General features: G+C 38.6%; 1 long non-coding RNA gene across 1 annotated transcript in view; it reads right to left on the bottom strand.

Annotated features, from left to right (window-relative positions):
• LOC141518454 (uncharacterized) overlaps window positions 1-19,623 on the bottom strand; it is a 44,677-nt gene extending 25,054 nt beyond the window's left edge. The window contains exon 1 of the long non-coding RNA XR_012477199.1: window positions 19,542-19,623. This is a non-coding gene — a long non-coding RNA (uncharacterized LOC141518454). The remainder of the gene's footprint in view (window positions 1-19,541) is intronic.
• Window positions 19,624-24,405: the final 4,782 nt, after the last annotated feature.

Here is a 24,405-nt window from a genome sequence, read left to right as displayed (position 1 = left end):
TACTAGAAATCCAGTGTGACTGGTGTTATTGAGTGTTATAAATGACTCCTGAATACTTAGTCCAGAGTGATTAAAATGGTTTTTTATTAAGATGCATGAATGAATGACACACCTCTCTCAAGGGGAGAGGGGCACCAAATCTGGAAATGTTAGATTTTATATGCACTTTGAAAGACTTTGTTTGGGGTGGCTAGGTGGTGCAGTGGATAAAGCACCAGCCCTGGAGTCAGGAGGACCTGAGTTCAAATCTGACCTCAGACTTAATAATTACCTAGCTGTGTGGCCTTGGGCAAGCCACTTAACCCTGTTTGCCTTGCAAAAACCTAAAAAAAAAAAATCCTAAAAAAAAAAGACTTTGTTCCTGCCCCTTTGTGCCAATCATTGGCTGGGGTCACAAATTTAATTGATACCCCATAGGTTTTCCCTGCCCTGCTCATTATACTAATGAGCAAGAACAGCTACCTCCTTGAGCATGAGCAAAGCAGAAGGATGCAGACTCTAGGTTAACTCAGAACTAGATGGGATGGACCTAATCTCAGGTTTTGATCAGGTTGAGGCTAGGTCTTTTGTCTTAACTCCCATACCTGCCCATAAGCAACAACAGGCAGACCCCAGTCTATGTAATGTAAACTAACACTCTCCCTTCACATTTTGGTGGAACCCAAACACCCCCATATTCTGCACATTGGAGAATAGGGGAGAGTCATAAGAAAGTGGTTGAATACAATGTTCAAATCCAGGATCTGATACCTCTTAGCTATGTAATCGGCCAGATCACTTAACTTCTATCTGCCTTAATTTCTTCAGTAATAAAATGGATTGTTAGGAAGATCAAATGAGGTAATTTTTGTTTTAATTTTTTAAGCATTTAACACAATGTTTAGCACATAGTAGGTGCTTATAAAAATTAAACATGCAAATGTTTATTCTTTTCCTTTCCCATTTAAAGATGAAAGGGGCTCTAGAAACCACTCAATCCAGGTATCATACTTCATAGATTATAAGACTGAAGTCTTACAAATCAAAGAGGCTACTCCAAGATTGTACAAGTCATGCATATACTGATATCTTAAAGTGCTAAGTCAATCCTCAGTCTTCTTGATCTCTCTGCAACCCTTCATCCTGCATATTCTCTCCTCCTTTGCTTCCTTTCTCCTGCTTCTCCTACCTATTTGTTTAATCCTTTTCAATGATCTTTGCTGTCTCATCCTCCATTTTCTATCTTGTGGTTTTTCCTAGATGTCCTGTTCTGGACCATCTTCCATCCTCTTTTATTACATTTTTTTCTTTTGATGGTCATATCAACCTCCATGGGTTCAATTGTCATCTGTATGAAGATGACTCAAAAATCGATGTATTAATCCCTATTTCTCTCTCTCTCTCTCTCTCTCTCTCTCTCTCTCTCTCTCTCTCTCTCTCTCTCTCTCTCTCTCTCTCTTTCTCTCCTGACTTTCTGACTTCATCAACAGATGCTTGTTGGATGACTACATATAGGCATAAAAAATTCAGAATGTCAAAACTAGAAGTTATTGTCTTCCATGTTAAATCTGACCCACTTCAAAATGATTATTTCAGATACTTTTATTTATCCTCCACATAAGTAAGTGATTTTCCTAAATTACGGGTCAGATCCTGTCACTCCCCTACTCAAAAAACTCCAGGGATTCCTTATCTTATCTAATATCATCAATCTTTTTGGACAACTTCTTCCTCCTCATAAGATATAATAATTCTCTTTGAGCCTTAAGAATTCATTCTGGTGAGCTTCTTGCTACTCCTGGACTAATTTCCCTTACAGCTATCTGGATCATGGGATCCTATTTGTTTTTTTCTCTAAATCCTTTGCAATCTTTTCACTCAAGATAGGGTAGGTCAGACTTTACGGAGCTTTACTTTTTTTCTATCACTGATTCAAAGATGAGTGGTACCCTTCATTTCCAACCCAACAGTCCGTTCCTATTTGTGGATGAGAATTAAATACAAAACAGAATTCTTCCTCATCTCTCAAAAGATGAAATAATTAAGAAATTAAGAAAGTATTAGTTGCTTTGTTTTGGATAGTGAGCTGAGCAGATATCAAAGTACCTCATCATAACTATTCCATGCTTTCCTGACAGATTTGTGATCTATTTCCCAAATTCTCACCTATTTTGGTCCAAGTGGTCTGTAGTATAGTTGAGTGACAGTCTTCCAACTACTTAAGCCTTTGTTGATCCTTACCCCAAAGCTCTACAATGGGTTTTATCCCTGGGATTTTTTTTCTTTCATCCCATGAGCACATCTTCTTATTTTTAGTAATTCTTTTATCCCCTTCCACTATTTATGATTTATCCTATCCCTTCTAGAACCAAATTCCAGTCATTATCCTCAGTCTATCAAGTTGCAGTGGAATCTGTGGAGCAAAATTTATTTCTTTTCCTTGGGATCTCTTCTTCATTTTTTGTTTCCTCAGACTTTGCATGTTTTTGTTAGATAACTGAAGAAAAGGACTTTATTCATGGTCTCTTTCTTATATTTTGTTTCCTGTAAATACTTGGAAGGTGGGGAAGAAAATCAAGACCTTTTCCTTAGGGTACAAAATTAAGAACTGAATTTATCACCTTATTAGCAAAAATAATTAGCTAAAAAGGAGATTGTCAGATGGCTATACATAGATAACACCCACAGTGAGTCAGCATAGTGACCTGTTCCCTCTTTACTCAACTAAATTTGGTTTAATTACTTCTTTTATAATTGTCACATCATGAATTACAAAGTTGTTAGACAACCATTTAATGCTGCTTATCTCAATTGTGTTGCTTACCCCAAAAGCCAAAATTACTGTTTCTAGTCATCATTCTTTCCACACTGCAGTTAGGCTTTAGGTTATGTCATGGTAGACTTTTATGAACAGTTTTCTTCTTTTCTTTTTCTCTGATTACATTTGCAAGCTTTTAAGTCAATTCGTTCTTTTTTTATTTTTAATTCTTTTTGTTGTTGCTTTTCTCTCACCTTTATCTATGCCTCCATATTTCCAGTACTGTCATCTCAACTACTTAAGTAACTTAAGGACATCTGGCCACCCATCTCTAGGATCTGACCTTTCCATCTTCCTTGTAAGAATTTTCTTTTATATTTTCTCTCTTCTAATGCTGACCCGTTTGAGAGCAGACTAGCCTTTCCTATTTGTATTCCAAGAACTTGACATAAATAAACTCTTAATACATATTTTTCATTCATTCTCTCATTCATATAGCGTTTCCATCTCACCTACTTAGTGAGTGACATGCATGTTAAACAAAATTTTTAAAAAGAAAAACCCAAACAATATATGTACTAAGTTGGAGAGTATATGAAATGCTCCATTCTCAGAGTCACTTCCCCAGTGAAGGGAATAAGGAACCTTTTTTTAAAATATATACTTCTTTGTGGCTACCCTCTTGGTCATTTTGATTAACCAGTGTTCAGTTTTGTTTTTGTTTGTTTGGGGTTCTTTCCATTTCTGTTGTTGTCATTGGGTATATAGTTTTCCTGGTTCTGCCTACTTTTCTTTGTATCAGTATAGATGGCACGGTAGATACAGTGCTGGTTCTGAAGTCAGGAGGACCTGGGTTTAATTCCCGCCTCAGATATTTACTATGTCTTAACTTCATTAAATCTGAGCCCATTCTCCTCAGAGATCAAGATGGTAGAGGGGAGATTTTTACCCCAAAATGCAGAGGAAGAATGATTGTACTTCTCTTCTAACTATATCTTCAAAGTTAATATTCCTTTATTAAAAGTCATTGTTAAGGGGCAGCTAGGTGGCACAGTGGATAGAGCACCAGCCCTGGAGTCACGAGTACCTGAGTTCAAATCTGACCTCAAACACTAAATAATTACCTAGCTGTGTGGCCTTGGGCAAGCCACTTAACCCCATTGCCTTACAAAAAAAAATCATTGTTAGAAGGAAATGGTGGCCAAGAGTGAGAGGACAATGCCTAAGACTGCTCAGTGAATTAATCAGAGTTCTGAAGTCTTTCACTGCAATTTTTATTTTATTTATATAAAGAAATATTATAAATAATATTTGTTTATTGTTTACTATTTCATAAATATACATTACTGTCACTGTGTGCCACTGGGCAAGTCATTTAACCCTGATTGCCTTGCATTCTGCGCCATCTCCAGTTGTCCTGACTCAGATCTGGACAAACGACAAAGGAGGACTCAGAGGACAAAGGGAGGCTGCTGACTTAGCACAGCCCCCCCCCCTCACTCATATCCATTCATGTGCTTGTCATGGCATCAACCTCCTGATGTCATGGTCTTCTTCAAGAACAAAGGACCAGCATCAGGTGTACATTCTAGCCAATGTATTCCTGGCTAAGAGTCTGACAGACTTCTCAGAATCCTAATCCGGTCCGATCTGATCCATAACCAACAAACTCTTAGAAGAGCTACTAAGCACAAAGCATTGTTATTGACTCTGGGAATACAAACTCAAAAGTGTTCTCAAGGAACTTACAGTCTACTGAGTTTTTTAAATTGTGTATCCAGCCAGTCTGGTTTAAAGGGACAATTAAGAATTCATCTGTAGGAGCTGAGACTTTAACTCATCCTCAGTAGCCATATTTGGAATTGAACTGGATGGCACCAAAACAATAGAGAAACCTCATTAAGTCTGAGTCCATTCTCCTCATGGATCAAGATGATAGAGGGCATGGGCAGCTAGGTGGTGCAGTGGATAGAGCACTGGCCCTGGAGTCAGAATGACCTGAGTTCAAATTTGACCTCAGACACTTAATTACCTAGCTGTGTGACCTTGGGTAAGTCACTTAACCCCACTGCCTTGCAAAAAATAAAAAATAAAATAAAGATGATAGAGGGTAGATTTTTACTCCAAAATGCAGGGGGGAAATGATTGTACTTCTTTTCTAGCTATATCTTCAAAGTTAATATTCCTTTATAAAAATTCATTGTTAGAAGGAAATGGTGGCCAAGAGTGGGAGGACAATGCCTACAACTGGGATTAAAGTTTTTTAGAGACCAAGACTCCATTCTCTCAGGAGTACTCACTACATTACATTCCGTTGATCTTTTTCTTACATCACTATGGCTTCCAAATGACTTTCTCTCTGCCTCCAGTCGAACTCCCCACTTTTAACAAAGAAATACAATCAAGCAAAATACATTACCCCACTTTTGGTAATGCAACCTTCATTCCACCCTGAGAGTCCACAGCTTCTTTCACGGCAGGTCTCTGAATTCACAATTGCTCAATGAATTAATTAGAGTTCTGAAGTCTTTCACTGGAATTTTTCTTTATATTATCATTTGATTGTATTTATAAATTCATTTTATATAAATATTTATTATTTATTATTTTATCAATATTTACATTATTATGGAAATTGGATATATTGTCCAAGATTTAACTTTGCTCCAAACAGATTTACCCAAATCTTCCTAAGTTTCTCTGAATAATTTTTGTCCTTTTTTAAAATTGTTATTTCTTTATTTTAACATTCTTTTTAAAAAAAATTTTGAGTTCCAAATTCTCTCCCTCCCTCTCACACTTCCCCACCCCCCTGAGGAGGCAAGCAATATAATATCAGTTACATATGTGAAACCATGCAAAAAAACATGCAAAATTTCAGCCACAACAGCAAGACAAATAAAGAGAGTGAGAAAATTATACTTCAGGTTACATTCAGAGTTTATCAGTTCTCTCCCTGGAGTTGGATAGCATTTTTTCATCGTGAGTCCTTTAGAATTGTTTTTGATCATTGTATTGATCCGAGCAGCTTCTTGACCTGGGAGGCTTTATTTGTAGTTGATTTTACATTGTTCTCTTTTGTGTTTGTGTCTTGATCTTCCATTTTTAGATTTTTATGGCCAAGTACTTTTGGTGTTGCTGTTGTTTGCTCATTTGACTTTGACCTTTATGTTAAAGTTAAGCTCTGCTCATTTGGGGGGAAGCATTGTCCCAGGTTTTGGGCTTTTTTTCATGTTGCTATGATTAGAGTTAGTTTTGGTGAACCACAAGGCTCCAACACTTCCAAGATGGTATTATCAACCAAGGGTCAAAGACCTCTCTTGGTGATCTCCTAAATTTCTTAATCTGGAAAAAGCATCTCTCTCCCAACTTTTTGTTGGCCCTAATGCTCCAAAATTTTGATTTGAAGTATTACTTTAAAGTTATTTGGAAGGGAATGTGGGGAAAGTTCAACTGGGTCCCAGCCTGTACTCTGCCATCTTGTCTTCCTTTTATATTCATAGTTTCTGATGCTGCAACAAGCCCTTTACATTCATTCACCACAATTTATTCCAATTATTGAGAGATTAATGTGGCAACGTTCACTTATTCCTGAGGATACTGGACAATATTTCCAGAACAGAAGTTATTTCAAGACTCAGAGATTTCTCTTTTCGTTGGACTATTCAACACATTTTCCTGAACTGTATGTGTCCCAGGCTCATATCCTAGATTCTCAGTTGGTCTCTGGAGTCAGCATTAGTGCCAATGAAATAATAGTTGGTTCTTTAATCTAAGCATACCCAGTTTGAACAAAACATTGTAGACTTCAGTCTACAGTAATGCTTGTGGCAATTTCTTTTTAAAATCTTCTATTGGTGTCCACTATCACTTCCCAATGAATGCTCCCTTGAACAAAGATGGAGTCTTTCACCTAGGAAAGGATAAGCTTAACTCAGCTTATTTTTCCCTTTTAGTTCTATTCCCAAAAGAGTCAAGAAGTAATCTGGGCAACATCATAGATCAGAGTTCACATTAAGCAAATGGTACATTATGGCAAATCATATCAGCAATGCCTTTTTAATTCTGTAAACAGAGGGAAGCAATCCCAATTCTCCTGACAGAGGATGAGTCTCTCCTGAGTCAAGTCAAACTTTTCAAAATGCTTGTAATGAAAAAAAAAAGGCAAGTCTTCTTTGTCCTAGGATGAGGAAGAATAATACCATTCCCAAATGACACCAAGCCAACTCCAAGAAATCCAGCACAAAGAGTGACCTTTTGTCCTTTCTAGAAAGACTCAAAAGCTACTTCAAATTTTTGTCACTCAGCCAGACCCCTCCTTCCACAGTTAACCAGCCCAGTTTCTAAACATGAAAATAACTGTCAAGATGCCCCACTGATTTTTCATTAGTCTCCTTGGGCTGGAAGGGATAAAGCAGTTAAATAAATCTGAACAATAAATAATCCCTACATATGTGGCTGAGGACAAATAAGATCGGGTTTTTCAAATTCTGCTCTAATACCAACAAGAAGCCTCTTTTCTGTCAAAGAAAAGAATGGGAATAGCCACTTCAAAATTGATAAACTTCTCTTTATCTTAAACCTCTTCTTTTCTCATTTCTTCCATCTTCAAGCTCTCGCTGAAACTTGGTTCCCTCCTAAAGACCATTTATCCAAAGACTTAACTATTTCAACTTTCATCCCCAATACTGGTCATGGGAGGGAAGTTGAATATTCCTTTTTCCCCATTGCCACTTTCAGACTCTTTTCCTCTACCATCAGCACTCAGTAACTTCTCCTTTGATTTTCATATAATCCAAATTGGTCACCAATTCAGATACAACTGTTTGTTATCTATCAATTCTAGGACATTCTCCTTTCTTCCTCAATGACTTCTAAACTCATTGTCTTTCTCTCTTTTCCCTTTCCTGCATTCATTCAGGGGAAATTTTAACAAATTTTGACACACCCTCAAATGCCCTAGCAATCCAGGTCTTGGATCTATTCTGTTTCCATTATCTATTCTTTCATTCCAGCTACACATTAGAGATGGTAACACCTTTGACCTTACCATCACCCATCTAGTGAAATCTATAATTCCTTTATCTTCTGGGTTTTTTGTTATCATTCCACTTTTTCCCCATTGCCTTATTACCCTTACCCCTGCTGTTTGTACTCACCATGACTGACCTCCAATCTCTCCTCCCCTTCAGCTCTTTCCTTGCTTTGATCATACTCTCCTCGCTTTTCTCAATCCTTGGGTTCCTTCATTCCCTTGTCCCATTGTTCTGATCATAACTTGCCAAAACTCCAACCATGGATTATTCCTACTTGGGACTCTGTTTACCTTATCTCCCATTTTTGACACTCCTCTTTTTTCCACCCCCTCTTTTTCTATTATGATCTAAGTTCAAATCTGGCTTCAGATACTTACTAGCTTTTGACCCTGGACAAATCATTTAACCCTGTTTGCCTCAGTTTTCTCATCTGTAAAAGGAGACGGAGAAGGAAATGGCAAACCATTACAGCATCTTTGCCAGGAAAACCTCAAATGGGGTCATGAAGAATTATACATAATTGAAAAAAACTGACTGAAATTAAGATGTAAGGTCCTTGAGGGGAGGAATGGTCTTCTTTTCTCTTCTCTTATCTCTTTCTTTTATCTCTTTCTCTTATCTTGTCTTTAGTCTCCCAGCACCTAGTTTATGGGACTTGGTTGTCATTGTTGTTGTTCAGTCTTAGGTCCCATCCAAGTCTTTGTGACCCCATGGACCATGACATGCCAATGCTGTCTATAAGATTTTCTTGGCAAAGATACTGGAGTGCTTTGCCACTTCCCTCTCCAGTGGACTAAAGCAAACAGAGGTTAAATGATCTGCTTAGGTTCATCTAGTTAGTAAGTGTCTGAGGTCAAATTTTAACTCAGGATTTTCTGATTTCAGACTTAGTGTTCTATCCACTGAGTCACCTTATCTGGCTTAGAATAACTATTAAATGTTTTTTGAATGTGGCAGTGGCATTGATTGTCCTTCAATCTTGAATAGAACCAAAATAACATCACTATCTTAGAGTCAATGTATAATGTGTCTGACTACGGTTGATCAAGCCAGGAGGAGCTCAGAATGGTCACAAATAGGTCATGTAAATTTTTGGTGTAGATTCTCTAAATTTGCACATCTTCTATTTCTTTTGAGCAACTTCAATTCTGCTTTGCTAATAGAGAACAGCCCCTTCTCAGATGAAGGCATGCCATGTTGGATGGTTCCTCTGCCAGGTCTCCCATGCAATGCATTCATTTCCAAAGTTCTTTTCTGTTTGCAAAGCAACGAGGTTAAGTGACCTACCCAAGGTCACACAGCTAGGCAAGTATTAAGTATCTGAGACTGAATTTGAATTCAGGGCCTCCTGACTCCAGGGTTGATGCTCTATGCACTGTGCCACCTAGCTGCCCCCCCACAAAGTTCTTAAGAATGTTATGGAGGTGGGACTGCTAGGTGGTGCAGTGGATAGAGCACTGGCCCTAGAGTCAAGAGTACCTGAGTTCAAATCCGGTCTCAGATACTTTCTAATTACCCACCTGTGTGGCTTTGGACAAGCTACTTAACCCCATTGCCTTGCAAAAACTTTAAAAAAAAAAAAAAAGAATGTTATGGGCAGCTAGATGAGACAGTGTATAGAACTCCAGTCTTGAAATCAGTAGGACCTGAGTTCAAATTCAGCTTCAAACACTTAATACTTGCTTAACTGTGTGACCTTGGGCAAGTCACTTAACCCCATTGACTTGTCGAAAAAAAAAGAATGTTATGAATGTATTTATTATCTATCTCAAAAAAATTTTTAAGCTATTATCTATATCACTATTTATCTATCATTTCATTCACTTGATGATGAATGGAGCTAGAGGAAATCAAAAAACCATGCTGAATTTGTTCACTTATTTCAATGGAGTCCTCTCTGTAGCAAAGCAAATATTCTATTCCTCCCTAAATTGATTTGCTAAAATATTCCCCGCAAAGGCTCTCCAAACCTTCTTGCCTCTTTTCAAACCTCCCATAACTCTTCTTCTCCCACCCTCTTAGCTGAGGACCTAGTCTCATATGTCACCAAAAACTTGAGGTGACTACCAGAATATTTATTCCCTTTCTTATCTCTTCATCATCTCACATCATTCAGACCTTCTACTATCTTTTCCTTCAATCCCATCTCAGAGTAACCTTGATCCCATCCCTTCCCTTCTTACCCCGTCTTCTCTAGCTTTCTCTTTCCTTCTATGTCTCTGTTTCTGAGTCTCTCTTGCTCTTGATTCTCTCTCCTTCATTCCCTTCTTTCCTCTCTCAGTCTCTCTCTCTCTCTCTCTCTCTCTCTCTCTCCCCCCTTGCATTATCTCTCTCTCTCGTTTTCATTATTTCTCATTGTCTCCTTTCCTATTGTCTACAAATATGCCCATATTTCTCCCATCTAAAAAAAAAAAAACCTCACTACCCAGTCAATATATCCCTATATCTGATACTTCTATTTCCTCTTTTCTCACTATTTTCTAAACTTTTTTTCAGTCTAGCTTTCAACCTCATCATTCAACTAAAACTGCCCTTTTCATATTACCAGTGATCTCTTACTTGCCAAATTTCATGGTCTTTTACAATCTTTTACAATCTTGATCTCAGAATTGCAGTGATTTCCACTGCCAATTGCCCTTTTCTTCTGGATATTCTCTTCTCTCCAGGATTCTTTGATACCACTCTCACTTCTCCTCTCAGCTGTCTGACTTGGTCTTCTTTGCTGGTTCTCGTGTTCATGTAACTTCCACAAAGTATAGAGGTTTCCCAAGATTCCCAGGTCCTCTTCCCTTTTCATTTTATACAAAGAGTTCTTATTTTTTTTTGTATCATGGACCCCTTTGGCAGATAGTCTGGTGAAATCTATGAACCCTTTCTCAGAGTAATAATGCATTAAAAAATGCATTAAAGGGGCAGCTAGGTGGTGCAGTGGACACTCCTGGAGTATCCACTCCTGGAGAACCTGAGTTCAAATCCAACATCAGATACTTAATAATTACCTATCTGTGTGACCTTAGGGCAAATCATTTAAATCATTGCATTGCAAAAATAAAAAAAATGCATTAAAAATGCCTAAGGCTAAAAGGGAAACTAATTATATTAAATATCAGATCTCTTGATACTGAGGATTTCCTTCTCTAGCCTCTAGGCTATACGGTTTTTCTTTTATAAGACACATAAAAAATGAATAAAAAGTATTGGTGATGGAAGGTAGTGGCAACTAGGAGAGGTAGGGAAATCAGAGAAGGTGTAGGACAGGTTGTCCAACCTTAGGTTATCTTAAGGCCTCATTAAAATAAACTAATTATTTGAAGGCTGCACCCAGAATAAAAAAATAAAGTACATTAATATAATAGTTAATTTATAGTCTTACCTTAGTTAGGTTTAGCAAGTGCTGCAAAAAGTCATGATACTTTTAACTTCTTAGAAAGTGGGGGAATGGGGTGGCTAGGTGGCATAGTGGATAAAAAGCACCGGCCCTGGAGTCAGGAGCACCTGGGTTCAAAGCCAGTCTCAGACATTTAATAATTACCTAGCTGTGTGGCCTTGGGCAAGCCACTTAACCCCATCTGCCTTGCAAAAACCTAAAAAAAAAAAGTGGGGGAATGTAGGCCATCAATATGACAGGTGAAGGCAGAAAGCATGAAAGCAAACACAAAACAACAAAACAACAACACAATAGGATAAAGGAAGGTGGATCCTGACTAGTCTGCATGATCCAGACAGAATGCATCCCACAGATGGATTGAAAATTCCATGCCATATGTTCCCTCTGTAAATATTGCTTAAAAACACCAAAGAAAATTAGCAACAAGATTGTTTATTAGTGATGGAATTTAAAAATCTAATATGCATTCTATGCAAATTATTATTTTATTTTTTCTCTCCTGAAAATTAAAACTGACAGGTGGGTCAATGTCACAAGCTGAGTTTTGAGGGAAAATATGTATTCCAAGAGGTAGATATGAGGAAGGTGTCTTTCAAGAATGAGTGAGCCTATACAAAAGCAAAGACAGAAAATGAGTGTCATGGATGTGGAACACCTTGAGGGTCAATTGGATTGGATGTAGAGTACATGAAAATTAAGTGGGTAGACTTCAGAAAACCCTAGAAAGATTTAGATGAACTGATGCTGAGTGATGTGAGCAGAACCAATATACACATTAACAGCAACATTATGTGATGATCAGCTAGGATGGATGTTGCTCTTCTCAGCAATTGAGTGATAGACAATTCTAAGACGTGATAGAAAATGCCATCCACATCCAGAAAAAAAAAACTGAATACAGACCAAAGCATACTTTTTAAAACTTGTTTATATTTTTCTTTTTCTTTTTTTTAAGGTTTTTTTGCAAAGCAAACCGGGTTAAGTGGCTTGCCCAAGGCCACACAGCTAGGTAATTATTAAGTGTCTGAGACCAGATTTGAACCCAGGTACTCCTGACTCCAGGGCTGGTGCTTTATCCACTATGCCACCTAGCTGCCCCTCTATGCCACCTAGCCGCCCCTTATTTTTCTTCTTTTTCTCATGGATTTTTTCCCCTTTTAGTTGTGATTCTTCTTTTACAACATGTCTACTATGGAAATATATTAAACTTGATTGTAAACGTATAACTTATATCAGACAACTTGCTATCATGGGGAGGGGGCAGGGAAGGAAGGGAGGTAGAAAAATGTGGAATTCAAAATCTTATAAAAAAATGAATTTTGAAAACTAGCTTTGCAAGTAATTGGAAAAAATAAAATAAAATGGCATTTTAAAAAGGTAGAAATAGAACCACTAACCATAAAAAAAAAGAAAGATAGCATAAAGGTAAGCTATTTGTAATAAGGCTGAAATGAAACTGTAAGTTGAAATCAAGTTATATAGGACTTTAAATGACAAAGGATTACATTTAGCATAATAATGATTCAACTACCTTTGTACATGGTGCATCCTCCATTAGAATTTATACTTCTAGACATGAGGAACTATTTTATTCACTCATTCATTCATTTCTGTGGCTTAAGTACTTTGTACAGGGTCTTATATATGTTCTTACCTGTAGTTTCATTGGGTAAGAAGCACTGGAAAAGGCGGCAACTGGGTGGCTCAGAGGATAGAGCATTGGCCCTGGAGTCAGGAGGACCTGAATTCAAGTTTGACCTCAGACACTTCATTACCTAGCTATGTGACCTTGAGCAAGTCACTTAACCCCATTGCCTTACAAAAACCAGAAGAAGAAGGAGAAGAACAAGAACAAGAAGGAGGAAGAGAAGAAGGAAGAGGAGGAGGAGGAGGAGGAGAAGAAGAAGGAGAAGGAAGAGAAGAAGAAGAAGAAGAAGAAGAAGAAGAAGAAGAAGGAAGAGAAGAAGAAAAAGAAGAAGAAGAAGAAAAAGAAGAAGAAGAAGAGAAGAAGAAGAAGAAGAAGAAGAGAAGAAGAAGAAGAAGAAGAAGAAGAAGAAGAAGAAGAAGAAGAAGAAGAAGAAGAAGAAGAAGAGAAGAAGAAGAAGAAGAAGAAGAAGAAGAAGAAGAAGAAGAAGAAGAAGAAGAAGAAGAAGAAAAAGAAGAAGAAGAAGAAGAAGAAGGAGGAGGAGGAGGAGTACTGGAAAGGAAATATCCTAGAGAAATGAAACCATCACTAAATTAGAGACATTAAGTGACTTGACCAGGATCATACAGCCATTAGCTATGAGAGACTGAAATTGAATCCAGATTTTATTAGTTCTTAAACCAGTTCTTCATCTATTAAATTACCTTATATTTTAAAAAAACTTTTCAAATGCGTTACTCATTTTATTTTAATAATCACTGTTGAATTGCATTGACTGAGTGAATCTCCAAGAGATAACCAGGATAAAAATGAATGAAACTCAAAATCGAAGTCATGTAGCAACTCATCATCTTGCCCCTAAACTCCAGAGCAGTACCTGGGGGGTGGGGGGAGGGGAATTCTAGGGAAAAGGATTTACATGGAATCACTCAACAGGATCTACAGCCTATCATTTTCATCTTAACTCGACGTGTGTGCAATTAGGAAAATACTCACCCTACCATTTCCTTAGCCATCCCTGAAAATTCATTTCAAAGCAAAAAAAGCTGATGACACATGAATAAATCTAATGGGGTGAAGCCGAGAGACCTCCCAGAGGTGTGAGGGCTGGTGATGAGAAATGAGTCAGGCTTGCCAGATGTGCTGAGAGCTCTACCACTCAGCTCTCAATTTTTCACTCATGGCTTAACTCCTTAAGGACTCAGTCAATGGTGTTTATCTTAAATAATTATATCTATTTTCAATAGGGCTGTATCTTCCACCTTTTGGGTACTTTTCATTCCCACCAACTCCTCCTTTCTCCATTAAATGATCCACAAGTATTTGTTAAATCTCTACTGCCTGTCAGAGAGGCAGCATGATCTGGGTTCAAATCTAGCCTCAGATACACTGGGTGACCCTGGCTAGTCACTTTACCTCTAGACTTCTAGGGAATGTTCTACAACAGGAAACTGCAGACCCTGGGTAGTTCTGCATTGGTAGAGGGAATTTCCTTCTCTGAGGGAGTTTTTACTACCAAGAAAATCACAGGTCCAGTCTCCAACCCTACGTCTAGACCTTGGGAGTTCAAAGGCACAAGTATCCCAGTCTGTTGAGAGTGACAACTTTAAATACACACCCAGAGGCCTCCATACACACACACATAAGCATATATGCACACATATATTTCTTAAGTTTATTGTCAAATCAATAAGTATTTATCAATCACTTATATGATAGACCGTGCTAATTATATGTAGATGGTGATACATAACTGACAATATTAAATCCAATTCACTCATATGTCATGACATCTCATTATAAATATACTAAAGTTATAGAATACAAAGATATAATAGGATACTTTTATAAGCAAATACATACATATACTTGCATTCTTTTTTTTTAGGTTTTTTTTTTGCAAGGCAATGGAGTTAAGTGACTTGCCCAAGGCCACACAGCTAGGTAATTATGAAGTGTCTGAGGCCAGATTTGAACTCAAGCACTCCTGACTCCAGGACCGGTGCTCTATCCACTGCGCCACCTAGCCACCCCTCATACTTGCATTCTTAAACACATATATACATACATAAAATGTGTAAGTATCAAATATGGAATTAATAATAGAATTTTGTCCAGAGAGGACTCTAGGTGTTAGGGATTAGAAAAAAGACCCCTCCATCTCCAGTTGGTAGATGAAGTTTCAGCTTCTTTTTAATTTCAACCTGGACAGAAGATGATGAAGAAGGGAAATGTGATGCCCCTCCCCGCCAAGGCAGATCATATATCCCAAAACCAGATATAAATGATTTTGGATTCTCCTCAGCATCAGTCACTGCCCCTCCCTGACCCCTTATTAGAGCAGCAGATAATTGAGAGTTGACTTCAAGCCAGGGCAATGCTACTTTTATGGTCAAGCAGCTGTTTTATTGGGTACTATTTATTTGTCTCTTCCCTCTTTTCAAGGCTTATTCTCTGCACACAGCTGTTGGCTTTTCTCCCTCATGGATGCATACTGAGCCACTATGAGTCAGGAAATTTGGCAAAAGGCATCAAGCTTTTACAGTATAGGGCATCAGATCAGAAAAACTCTAAATGGGAAGGGACCTGAGAGATCACTTAATATACAAACCTCCGGCTTAGTTGTGTTGGTTGTGGTGGCAGGCTTGGAGTCAAAGTCTGGAGTCAAAACTTCTCTTTCTGAGTTCACATATCTTCTCAGACCCCAGTTAACTATATGACTCTGGGCAAGTCATTTCACCCTAATTACCTCAGTTTCCTCATCTGTCAAATTAGTCAGAGAAGAAAATAGCAAATCACTTCAGTATCTTTACCAAGAAAACCCCAGATGGGGTCATGAAGAGTTGGACATGATTGAAAGGACTGGACAAAAAAAGGACAACATGCAGAGCTCCTTGTGACTATGGATGCTGACTTTGCCACAAGATTAAAAAGCAATAGTAGTAGCAACAGCAATAAAAGCAGGAGTAGCAGTAGCAGCAGCAGTAGTAGTCACAGTAGTAGTAGTAGTAGCAGCAGTAGAAGCAATAGTAATAATAATAGTAGTAGTAGAAGCAGCATTAGTAACAAAAGTAGTAGTAGTAGCAGCAGTAATAGCAACAGTAGTAGCAGTAGTAGTGATAGTAGTAGTAGCAGTAGTAGTAGTAGTAGTAGTGATAGTAGCAGTAGCAGTAGCAGTAGTAGTAGTAGTAGTAGTAGTAGTGATAGTAGCAGTAGTGGTAGTAGTGGTAGTAGTGGTAGTAGTAGTGATAGTAGTAGTAGTGGTAGTAGTAGTAGTAATAGCAGCAGCAGCAGCAGCAGTAGTAGTAGTAGTAGCAGCAGTAGCACAGCAGTTAGTAATCTTTGAAAAATACCGAAGCTGAAGCTTAAATACTTTGCCCACTTAATGAGAAGACAGGATTCATTGGAAAAGACTCCAGTGTTTGGAAAAATTGGAGGCAAAAGCAGGATGGCAGAGGATGAGATGGAGTGTATCATGGAAATAATGAAGAGTTTGAACAGACTTCAAGAGATGATGATGATGATGATGATGATGATGATAATGATGATGATGATGATGATGATTGTCTTTCATACTCAAAGAAGACCATGATGTAGAGAGGTGATGCCATAAGAAGCATATGAAATGGATTTGAATGGGCTGTGGTAGTCACTTGTCTCACTTCCATCAGAGCCATCTTGGTCCAGGGGTCTGATATGAATCAGAACAACTGGAGATGGTCCTGGTAGGCAATCAGGACAGCTAGATGGCACAGTGGATAGAACATCAGCCCTGGAGTCAGGAGATCCTGAGTTCAAAACTGACCTCAGACACTTGCCACTTATTAGCTATGTGATCCTAGACAAGTCACTTAACCCTGACTGCCTCGCATCCAAGGACATCTGCAGTCATCCTAATGCATATCTGGCCACTGGACCCAGAAGGCTCTGGAGGAGAAAGTGAGGTTGGTGACTTAGCATAGCTCCCCCACCTCAAATCCAATTCATGTGCTTGTCATGGCATCACCTCCCTGATGTCATGGTCTTCTTTGAGAATGGAGGACAAACATCAAAACTTCAAGAGATAGTGGAGGATTGAAGACCCCATTGGCCATGAGATCATAAAGAGTTGGACACAACTGAATGCCAGAACAATGAAAACAAGTAGTGGTGTTTTAAAAGTAGTTAGGGAGCAAATTCTTTTTCTTCTTTTCCCCCTTTATGAAATACCATGGTCATTTTTGATTCAATAAATTGTATTTGTATTTCTGTACTTTGTTCCAATATTATCTCTAAATATAACACATATACATATATACACATATGTAATATGGATGTGCATACTCACTCGTGCCTGAGATTTGAATCTAAAACAATTATAACACTAATTAGAACTACTAAGATACAGAAATCAGAAAGGATGTTACCTTTAAAGGAGGGTAGAGTGAAGAAGGGAAGGAGATGTCTCATTAAAAATTTGAAAAGGATATTTGGTTTTCATTTAATTTTCTGTCTCTAACTCCTTACTTCTAAATATAATCAATGTATTAATAAGAAAACATTACTAATATCTTTTTAATTCCACAATCTTTTCTTAACATAGTCTTATATCATTTCAAATATGTCTCCTTATTAAATTTAACTTTGCAAGAAGGAAAAACAGTTAAGGAAAAACCATAAAAAAATGGCATCTTCTAGTACCTACAAACTTCTTCTTCTATGGGCTCCCTCCATCTCTCTCCCTAAAAAAGGAGAAGTAAGTTCCATCTTAATCCTATGTGATCAATATTAATCAAAAATCTAAGTTCAACTACTTTGAGGGTTGTTTTCATTTATATTAGCCTAGTCACTGTACAGCTTTTTCTCAAGGTTCTGGTGAGTGCCTCCATGTAACATTTCATACAAGTATCTCCATATTTCTCTGAATTCCTCATTATTTTCATAACAGTATAAGAGTCTTCCATTGCATTTGTTTGTATTCCTTTTGTACCACACCTTAGGAAGTTACTTTATATTTACTTTGGATTCATTTATATGTGTTTATATTGTAATATGGTTTTATCTTTGTGTCCTGGCATCCCTTATAACACACAAAGGGCTTTATCCATAGGTGCTCCATAATTTCTTTGAGTTCAATTGGATTGGAATGGATAAGACTGAAGATGGGCCATTCATGTAGTGATATCAATGCATAATAAAAAATGGTACCCTGGAATGTATGAAAGATTGACAGACTCTAGAATGTGGGAGAGATCCTTTCTAGGAAATTAAGGGAAGAGTGTTGTCAACTGAAGAGTTGTAAGACCAAGTCAAGAATCCCAAAAAAGAGAAATGGTGAGTGAGATGTGATCTGGAGACTCTCGAAGGGCATAGACCTTTTGGATTCTGTGCTTGAAACTCTAGTGTCTGTTATAGAGATGTTGAGCTAGCCCACTGGTGGTGCAGAGCTACCTGGCCCAATTCAGAAAAAGGGGAGACAAGAATTTGGATTGACATGTTCTCTCATGGGAGAATTCGGTTAAAGTCCTGTGTCTCCTTAGTCTGGAGGACAGAACTGGGAAGGATACCCAGAGAGATCCTAGACAACAAAGGGGGTAGGTAGTCCTGAGGGACTGAACCCCTGGAAAGGGGGGAAATTAAGAACAGAGAAAGGGAGTCAAAAGACTGTAGTCACTCATTGCTACCTTTCTGCTTGGCCTTAGGCAGGTCACCCACACCTCCCCATGACTCAAGTCTCCAGAAGGTGATCACATTGACCTACTGCTCTGGGGCAAAGGGATGATGAATAAATAAATGACTATAAAACAGCTTGAAAACGCCATGCCCCATAAAAATGCAAAACATCCTTATTAACTCATTATCAAGGTGGCTAATTACTACTGCCAAGGTCATTGACCTGAGGGGGACAATGACCCAAGGACCCAGCCAGGGATAAAAAAGGCTGGGTGATCACAAAGGAGACTACTCCTACCTGGATGGAGAACAGGTCTCCATGGGAAGTACCTCCATGCCATTTGTTCATCTAAGTTCAGACAGAATACAGACAAATACAACAACCACTTAAGCACCTGCTTTGTGCAACCCACAGAGGGAGATCACAAAGGCCTCTAATCCATCTTCCATACAGTTGCCAAAATAATTTTCCTAAGACGTAGACCTATCCACATCATTCCCCAACCCAAAAGACTTCAATGGTTCCCAACCGGAAACTTCTACAGTAGGACACTTAAGATCCTGAACCACCAGTCTCTCACCTACTTTTCCATTCTCATTTCCTACTACTCCCCTTCCCAAATTCTGCTTTTTCAGACAAATTCTTATTCTCTAAACTTCCCATCCTTCCTCCTTGCATTTACTCTATTTTCACTTCACCAAATGCTGGTCTTCCTCCAAGCCTCAGTTCACCTCCAACCCTAGGAAGTCTTCTCAATTGTTAACTCCCTCTTCTGCCTCAATTTTCCTCCTTCTATTCTTACTTTTGAATTTGTTTCGAATTTGCCAACCACTTTCCTCCTAACCCTTTTGTAAACTGTTTGAGGGCCAAAACTGCTTGACCCTGTGGACGGTCAGTAGTGCAGGGTCAGAGTGGTTTGGTAGTTAGGGAACTAATTGTACTTGGAGCCTGGAATACCTGGATTCAAATTCTGCCTCTGCTAATCACTTAATTTCTCTGTGCCTCGGTTTCCCAGGCTGTCAAATGAAGGGGTTGGATTAGATGACCTTTCAGATCTTAATCATTTTGGACTCTCATCCTACCTCTCAATCATTTCTTTTTGTTTTCATGTCTCTTCTGTCTTCAGCCCAATGGCAAGAGAGGGGGTTGCTATGGAGTGGTCTTCGGAGATCTTAGGAATAGGAGAACACAGAACTCAAGCACCTCATATCCACCCATCCCAGGGCCAATTGTTTCAAAGATCTGGCTCAACTCCCATGTGACTTTAGAAAAGTCACTTACTCAACTCATCTGTAAATTGAAATAGTTGGATTTTATCAGTAGTTCCCAATCTTTTTCATTGTCCCCCCAAAGAGTTTTTATTTATGTGGGTTATATTAATTGATGGTTACTATATTAGGAATTTAAATATCAATATTAATACTAAAATGGTTTCCAATCTCATTGATCCACTGAAAGGGTATCCCAGATCCTCGGGGGTCTGTAAATCAGAACTTTGAGAACTGCTGCACTAGATAAGAAAGGCCAGAGCTAAATCCTGACCCAACTAAATTAGACCAGGGCAGATATGGAGGTTTCAAGGAAGGTTTCAAACTGGTTTGCTAAAATAAAATCTGAGGAAGGGTTTTTTTAAAAGAAATTAAAAAGTTTTAGGTCACAAAATCTTCAGGCTAATCATTCAGAATTAGTCTGTATGAGAGTAAATAAATCAACCATCCAAGTTCCCACCCACAACTTTTAAGGGGAAAAAACACTCCCGATTCCTATTTTTGTTGTTGTTTACTTGTTTTTCAGTGATGTCAAATTCTTTGTGACCCTTTTTGAGATTTTCTTGGCAGAGATACTAGAGTGATTTGTTATTTCCTTCCCCAGCTCATTTTATAGCTGAGAAAATGGAGACAAGCAGGATTAAATGCCTTCCACAAGTGTCTGAGGTCAGATTTGAACTCAGGAAGGTGAGTCTTCCTGGCTCCAAGCCCTGCACTTTATTCATTATGCCAGCCAGTTGCTCCCCAGATTTCTCCCTAAAAAGGAAAGTATATTTTCCTATTTCTAAAGTCATTTACTACATTACAAGACTAGAAATCCACACTCTTTAGGCACCATATAAGTTGATTAATCAAATATAATCAAAGCAAAACCTTGACAACAAAACATGGATTTTCACAAATCAAAATATCTTGATTTGAGCCTGACGGAACAACCAGAGACAAGGTGCTCTCCTTCAGTCAAAGAGTATCCTAATTCTCCATTTCTCTGCATCTTGGATGAACCATCCTGTCACTATAAAGCAATCTTGTTGCTTAGGGTCCCAGACAGCTTGGAACATGGTGGTGGTGTTGTTGCCTGATTCTGGTGAGCAAAGGAAACTTGGAAGATGCACAGCTAGTCTCAAAGATTATTTTTTTTAAGTATCTAAAGCGCATGGAGTGCTCTGTTTCCCAGGTGAGAAAAAAGAAAAGCAAGATTTCAAGTGTTCAGTGAGAGAGAGACCGAAGATTGGAGGTGCCCATACATCATCAAGATGAATACCCCTCGCACCAGCAGTTAGAAAATAACAATCTATTCACCCGGCGAAACTGAAGAGTTCTTCTCAGGAAGTCCCTTTCCCACTTCCATACCAAATCATAAGTTTCCTGCATTTTGAATAGATGAGAACAATTGGGCCAACGTCTTCTTGCTCCAGACCCCACGTGATAGTAAAAGATGACACCATGTGAGAGTACACTGGAAAATGTCATACATACCCTTGGGCTGCAGAGTATGTACATTAATGTCAACTTCCCATTCCCCATCCATCCTAAGTTGTCCTTTGAGATCATCCATTGCCTCCACCTAGATCCCTTCACCGTCAGATTACAGATTTTCAAAAATGTCCCAGCTAATCAATACCAGATGAGTAAATGACTGATTGACCCATCCACATAGGGTGCTGTGCCCGCAGAGAAATGAAAAGAAAAAGAGGGAAACTTTGACAAAAACAATCATCATCATCATCATCATCATCATCATCATCATTTTAGGATTTGGAAACCCTTAGAATGTAAAATGTCCAAGCTGCATAGGAAACATATAATGTTAAAGCTGGAAGAAGATTTAACATATATAATGTTAGAGCTGGAAGGGACTTATAACATGGGACATATAGACTAAGATTATCTACAGATGAGAAAACTGGAGTCTGGAAATGTGGAATTCCTTGACCAAGGTTACACTTTCACTAAGTGGCAAATTTGGGATTCCAACCCAAAGCATCTAGTTTTATATATCCAGTGATCTTTCTCCATTACACCACACTCCCTCCTGAGCAATGTGGCTGAGTTTCTGAAAGTGTTAAGGAAGGTTGGTTCAGCATAAAGAACACTGGATTTGGAGTTCATTTGCATTTGCCTCTGCCACTAAGCATCTGTAGGACCTTAGTCAAGTGACTTTGTCTTTTGAGGGTCCGAGTTTCTCATCTGAAAAATAAGAGGATTGGATTTGATTATTTCTGACGTTCCTTCCAACTCTGTAGATTTCTAGTGCATGTTATCCCATCTCCTCCAGGCAAGGGTTTCAATCCTGATCTTAATAGTCAGCAAAAACTGGGGGAAATTGTTCTGAGCATAGTCCTCCCAAGAGTAAATCCAACTAGAGTGGCTACTTTGGGTCCCATGCTTTGTGACAAGGTTGAGCCTTATTTAGAAATGTTGTCACTTGGGGCAATTTAAAGTAGCGGGGCTTGAGAGGAGAGGTGGAGACAGAAATCCTCAGGCTACTATGAAGATGCCTTTGTACACCCGGGAGGACCTCCATCCTTGGTTTCCATTCCTGGAGGATCTCCCTGATAGCATTCTATTTTTACTGGAACTTCCTGATGATTTGGTGCTAAACTCAGCTGTTTCTAATCTGCAGAATGTGAGCGCTAATCATATCTCTTAAATAGCAGAACCTTGAGATCAAGCCCCAGTAACCCCTTCCCAGTCATGGCTCCGAGGACCTACCTTCAAGGAGAAAAGAGAAAGAAGAGAAACAATGAGTGGAAAGGATGTTGAAAATTGGAGCTCAGAAAGACAGGAGTTACTCATATGCAACCTATCCCTTGGCAACATTCCTACCAACTTGAAGTTTCCAAAGAGTTATGTTCTTAGGTCCATGAATCAAGATTGCCTTTGACGTTCATTTTAACATGATTTCACCTAAGTATTTGCCGAGGGGTAGCACTCATTTTAAACCCTCAAAATGGTGGTTGCCACCTCTGGAGAGCCCAAACTCCCCCAGTGACTCAAGCATGAACTCCATGCTCTGGTCTGACTTCCTCTTCTCATCCAGTCTCACCCTTCCAGAATCCCATCTCCCCAGGGCCCTGCTCTCTGCTAATCTGATAAAGTAATTTGAGCTAATGGGATGATAATGGTTTTGATAACTTACACCTCCCAGAGGACATTTGCATTTCCTATAAATCCCTTCAACTTTCAGCAATGACTAATAGTGGAATTCTGGCACTCTAGCAGCTCAGCCAAAGAGGCATTTTTAGGCCAAAAGAAGTTTCTTGGTTGTCTTTGAAAAAAAAATCAGATTTGGTAAGTCCCTAAACTTTCAACATAGGAAGTATCATAAGCAGATTCCAAAGCTAGAAAGAAAGAGGTCCTTTTGTTATTGTTCATTGGTTTCAGTTTTCGTTGCTGTTTGAAGTTAAGTATCTAACATTTAATTAAAATTTTCAAAAAAAGATCTAAAGCTCACATTTCTGTAGGTGCTTTAAGATTGCAAGTCTCAGTTGTCTGGGATGCTAAATCTGGTGGAATTCTTTGATTTGAGAGCTCTGATATACAGTGGCCAACACCAGTTGGGTATCTGCAATGTTATGATATTTATTGGTGAATCTTACAGAACAGAGTTGGCCAAGAATTTTTGGTGTGGTCAAAAATTTGAGCAGATCACAACTCTTTCTTGAGCCAGTCAGAGTGAACCCATGACTAGGCTTTGTAGTTTTAAGCCTGGACAAGATAGAAGAGATTTGTTGCTATTGATCATTGGTTTCACTCACACCTGACTCTGACCCCATTTGGGATTTTCTTGACAGAGATACTGGAATGGTTTGCCATTTCCTTCTCCAGGGGAGAAAATAGAGGCAAATGGGGTATGTGACTTGTCAGAGGCAGGATTTGAACACAGGAAGATGAGTCTTTCTGACTTCAAGTCCCCAAAACAGTGATACCCAGTCTTTAAAAAATGTACAAACTATATCCTTTTCAAGAGTTAAATGGAAATGTAAGGTTTTCATCACTGTTTTTACACAAGGAAACAGATTCAGAGAGAGATGAAATGTCTTATCTTTGGTCAAATTCAAATACTCTTTGCAACTTACTAGAAGTATGACTTTAGGGTAAAACACTTCCCCTTTCTAAGACTCAGTTTCTCATCTCTTAAATGAGAAGGGTTGGAGATCCCTTTTATCTCAAAATCACACAAGCATAAAATCTCCAAGTTGGAATGGATCTTAGAAGTCATCTAATTAGAAATGATCCATTCCTACAACCCCTCATTCAAATTTACTTTACATATGTGTCACATCTATACCTCCCTGATATCATGGTCTTCTTTGAGAGAGGACAAACAATAATAGCTTGAAGTCTACCAGTGAGGAGGAACCCAATACTTGGTCTAGAACCTTCTAATGCAGTCTTTCCACTATAGGACCATTCTAATTACAAGGAAGATTTTCCAAAACCATGACTCAATTTGACTCTTTGCAACCTCCACCCATCTGTTCATCCTTCCTAATCCTTTCCTCTGGAGCCAACCAGATCAAGGTGAATTAATCTCTTCTCCATCCTATAACAACCCTTTAAATATTTGAACTCAGTCATCTTGCCCCCCCCCCAAATATTCTCTTATCCAGATTATAAGTAAACACCCCTGCATCTTTAACCAGATCCTCCAGGCCATCATGCTATAAACCTG

The sequence above is a fragment of the Macrotis lagotis genome, chromosome 3 (genome assembly GCF_037893015.1).
Source record: "Macrotis lagotis isolate mMagLag1 chromosome 3, bilby.v1.9.chrom.fasta, whole genome shotgun sequence".
In the NCBI taxonomy this organism is placed as follows: Eukaryota; Metazoa; Chordata; class Mammalia; order Peramelemorphia; family Peramelidae; genus Macrotis; species Macrotis lagotis.
This window is presented reverse-complemented; position numbering and strand designations above follow the sequence as displayed.